We start from the raw sequence: 5,000 nt of genomic DNA on the forward strand, positions 1-5,000 counted from the left end.
ACCCTTTTGTCCTCTTTTTTCCTTGATGTAGTGTAGATGATTGCCATTTTTTTAGTTATTACTATTGATAGATTATTGAAAATATACTGCAGACATTTAGTTAATATGTGGAAAGTTGGCATCTATAGCAATCATTCACTATTCTTAACCCATTCACGCCGGGGCCATTCCGGCTTTGCACGGTTGCTATACCGAGGTTTTCGAACGCATCATTCGAACGCTTCGAGATTCTCGGGCGCACGGGCCGCGAGCCTGGGCTGCCCGATCGCTCACCCCGAGCGCCGGCCTTGGCCAGATATCTCGTCGGCGGCGTCGGACGCAAAAACCATGAAACGTGTCAGCACGTCATCCGGCGTGAGTGGGTTAAAATTTATCAGCAGTATCCCCTAGGTATATGCATACAACAGAAGGAAGATCTTTGATTATGCATGTCACTTTGTTCAGTGAAATGTAATTCATTTTCTGCAATGTGTTCCAGCCAAACTGCCAGGCATTAGAAAAATTATGGACAAAGAATCAAGAGCACATTTTTGTATGTCCACTGTTCATGATGGAAGAAACTATCCAGATTTGAATCTCTTTGATTTGATTGGAAAGGAACATCCTTTTTCCCACATGTTGAATAATTATGGACAATATCATTTGATGTCTTCCGTTTGTCTGCTTCCTAAGGCAAAGTACTACACTGTTGATATGTACAATCAATTGTTACTTTGCAAGTACAATTTGTGTGTTTTAGTCCTAATGGTTAGAAAATGTTCCTTTTCCCATTCAGTTTAAGTTTTTCTTTCATTTTCCTTTCTTTTACGGATGGTATAATATCATTAAACTTATCAAAGAAATACTTGTAAATAGCATTTTATCGCTAGAATTTTAAAATTAATGATGTTATATTAGACAAACTTGTGGAAGGGATACAAATTTCCATTATATATGATTGTTGAAGATACACCTTCACCTTCATAATAGGAATTTTCCTCCTAAGTAATTTTGTGGATTTTTCATCATTAATTAAAGTTATTTTCCTTTTCATCAGATAGGTCTGAAGTTTGTCTTGTTAATTTTTTTCAGTTTCAAATAATAGGAACAGAGTTGTGCAAAGTGGTGTGACAATTTTGATACCATTATTCAATTATTACCCAAGAGAAAAGAAGAAAAAGTACATTTTGGAGAAACTCTACTTGTGTACGAAGATACAAATATTAGCACGTAATTTTCTTATGGTATTTTTTTTTGCTCTTAATGCTCTCCTTGAATAAAGGGGTAGATAAATGGTTAGAAAATTATATGAAATTTAGTGATTTGATGGAGATAATACTTACCTGGAAAATTTTGGTATGTTATCAGTATTCAAGATGGCTTTAATAAACTTATCATTATAAAAGTAGTGGTGAACATTTAATGAGTGACATAACTTAAGCATTAATATTAAGTCTACTACAGCCAGTATGAAGAATAGCAAGTATGTGGGAGAGCAGGAGGCAAAGGGTACATAATTAGTTCAAATGATAACACATAACAGACATGGACTACTGTGTTACAAATTTTATAGATGTGCTATTATTCATTTGTTGAATCTATTTACAACATTGAGGAAGTGGTGGTTGAAAATCTCAGAATTTTTGTTCCATGTATCAAAAAGGTTTGTTCATCAAAGCTAAATGAAAGAGTGCTAATATTAATGATGTGTTTCATTTGACAAGGATTGTTATGCAGTACTGTGATAATAGATTGTATATTTTTTTCATCTTGCTTACTTTTCTTTTCCAGTAATTGCTCTGACTGTAAATATTGTATTTATTTTGTTTTAATTTATGATTGTATACAGTATTTTCAGACAAGTACAGGTTTAGATACCAGATATTAGGATTTGAACGATTTTTATGTACCTTGCATAGATTTATTTATTTACAATTATGATTTGGTTTTAATGACAGTTATTGGAATAATTATGGGAATAAATTATGTTTTCTTTACACACACACTGGTTTTAATTACACTAAGACTTTGATGTAATATCTGAATTCCAGTATACTTATGGAATTCAAGATTCATAAAAGCATGGCACAGACCATAGCAAAGATGATGGAAAAATGGATGTACATAAGTATGATGTAGGTTGGTCTCTGACTGGTGGAGGGAGTTTGGTGTCGGTATTGTAGTTCTGTGCTTGGCAAGCTTTTTGTTGTTGGTTTGTAGATTTAGTGAGGAGAGTTGTTTGTTTGTGTGTGTCTTGTGTGAGAGTTTGTGTGTGCTGTGTTTGTGTTTCTTGTGTGTGTGAGTGTGTTTGTGAGATGACGTTGTGTGTGGGGGGCGTGGGGGAGGGGGTGGGGGTGGGGAGGCGGGTGGGGGTGGTGTTTGGGGTTGGGTGGGAGGTGGGGGCTTGTGGTGGGGGTGGGGGTGGGGGTGGGGGAGGGGTGGGGTGGTGTGGGTGTGTGGGTGGGGGTGTGTGTGGGTGAGGGTGGTGTGTGTGGGGGTGTGTGTGTGGAAGTGTGTTGTGTGTGTGGTGTGTGTGGAGGTGTGTTAGTGGTTTGGCGTGTGTGTTTGTGGGGGTGTGTGTGTGTGGGTGTGGTGTGAGTGTTGTGTGGGATGTTGTGTGTGTGAGTCGGGTGTGTGTGGATGTGGGGTGTGTGGGGGTGAGTGTGAGTGTGTGTGTGTGTGTGTGTGTGTGTGTGGGTGAGTGTGTGGGTGTGTGGGTGTGTTGTGTGTGTCGGGTGTGTGTGGTGTGTGTGTGTGTAGTGTGTGTGGTGTGGTGTGTGTGGGTGGTGTTTCGTGTGTTTGTGTGGTCGTGTGGTGTGTGTGTGTGTGTGTGTGTGTGAGTTTGTGTGTGTGTCGTCAGTGTGTGTGTGTGTGGGTGAGTGTGAGTGTGTGTGTGTGGCGTACGTGTGTGATGTGGGCTTTTGTGTGGGTGTGTGTGTGTGGGAGGCTGTGTGTGGGTGTGGTGTGTTGTGGGTGTCGTGTGGGTGTGTGGGGTGTGGTGTGAGTTGTGGCTGTGTGTGTGCTTTAGTGCTGTGATGTGTGGTGTAGTGTGTTAGTGTCGAGTGTGTCGGTGTGATGGTGGCGAGTTCTGTGTGTGTGTGGGTGTGTGTTTGTGGGTTCTGTATGTGTGGGTGCTGTCGAGGTGTCGTGGTGTTAGTGTGGGTGTGTGTGTTGTGTGTAGTGTGTGTGTGCTATGTGTGTGTTTGTGTCGAGAAGTTGTGTGTGTGTGGTGTGTGTGTTGTCGGGTGGGTGCTGTGTGTGTGTGTGTGTGGTTGTGTGATGTGGTGTGTGTTCGGTCGTCGTGTCGTGGTGTCTGTGTGTGGTTGTGTGTGTGTGTGGAGTGTCCGTGTGAGTGTGGGTGTGGTGTCGTGGGTGTGTGTGTGTGTGTGTGGGGTGTGTGAGTGTTCTGTCGGTGTGTGTGTTAAGTGTTATATTATAGATATTATATAATATATTTATACATTTAGAGATATATATATTTTTATTTTTTATTAGATAGATGATCATATATATTATATATATATATATATATTTATATATATTATATTTATATATTTATATACTATATATATTTATATTAATATATATAATATATATGTATTTTTATATATATAATATATATATTCATATATCTCATATATTTATTATAGCTATACTATACTATATTTATATATTATATTTATTTATTATATATATATATATATTTATTTTTTTTATAATATTTAATATATTTTTATTAAAAAAAATATATATTTATTATAAAAATATTTATTAATTTATATATATATTTATATATTATTTATTTAATTATATATATATATATATATATTCATTAAATATATATATATATATAAATATATATATATATATCTATAAAATATATTTTATATATACTTATATATTTTTATATATATATTATAAATAATATTTTATATATAAATATATATATCTTATATATTTTATATAAATATTATAAATATATAATTACATAAAATTATTTTTATTCATAATATATTTTATTTATATTATATATATATATTTTTTTTATTTATATGTTTATATATATATATATATATATTTTATATATTTTATATATATATATATTTATAATAATATTAAAAATATATTTTATATATTTATATAACATTTATATATAAAATAAATCTATATTTATATATAAAATATAAAATATAAAAATATTATTATATTATAATATATAATATTATATATTTGTGAGAAAATGTTTAGAAAGCAGGAAAAATTTTCATTTATTTATATATTATATATATTATATATATATAAAATATTAAATAATTTTATATATATTTTTATTTTTGAAATATAATAATATATATAGGTATATATTTTATATATAATATTTATTTATATATATTATAATATATATTTTATATAAATATCATATATATTTTAAATTTAAAATATATATATTTATATTTTTAAATATTTAATATATATATAAAATTTTATAATATATTTTATATATATATATAATTCATATTTTATATATTTTATATAATTATATAAAAAAAATATTTTATATAGGAATATTTTTATATAATATATATATATTAATATATATATATAAATATATAAAATATATTTTAAATTTATTTATAATATATATATTATATATATATTTTTAATAAATATATATATATATTTTTAAAAATATATTTATATATATATATATATATATATAATATATATTATATTTAATAAATATATTTTTTATATATTCACCCTCATCACCCCAGCCTGTATCAATCCCTGCAGGACTTTGGGCCTCTCCAATCTTTTCAGTCTTTCCCTTCTTGTGTCGGGATTCCAGTTTACTCCTGCGAATTTTGCTATTTCATCCCCCCCATCTATAAATGTCTTGCCCGGGTCTTTGTGTCGTGTATTCCCCATTCTGTTGTTTTCTTGGTCACCGGGTTGTCTGTCTCGATTTTTTAATTTGTCCAGCCCACTCCCAAATTTTTCTTTTTGAGGGTTTCTTGAGA

At 31.5% G+C, this 5,000-nt stretch overlaps 1 long non-coding RNA gene across 1 annotated transcript in view; it reads right to left on the reverse strand.

Moving 5' to 3' along the window:
• LOC147471690 (uncharacterized) overlaps nt 1-1,984 on the reverse strand; it is a 4,319-nt gene extending 2,335 nt beyond the window's left edge. Inside the window, exon 1 of the long non-coding RNA XR_015191099.1 lies at nt 1-1,984. This exon is cut by the window's left edge and continues 486 nt beyond it. This is a non-coding gene — a long non-coding RNA (uncharacterized LOC147471690).
• Between the last annotated feature and the right edge of the window lie 3,016 nt (nt 1,985-5,000).

The sequence above is a fragment of the Penaeus japonicus genome, unplaced genomic scaffold (assembly GCF_977035675.1).
Source record: "Penaeus japonicus unplaced genomic scaffold, GWHDUDI00000001_assembly GWHDUDI00000006, whole genome shotgun sequence".
In the NCBI taxonomy this organism is placed as follows: Eukaryota; Metazoa; Arthropoda; class Malacostraca; order Decapoda; family Penaeidae; genus Penaeus; species Penaeus japonicus.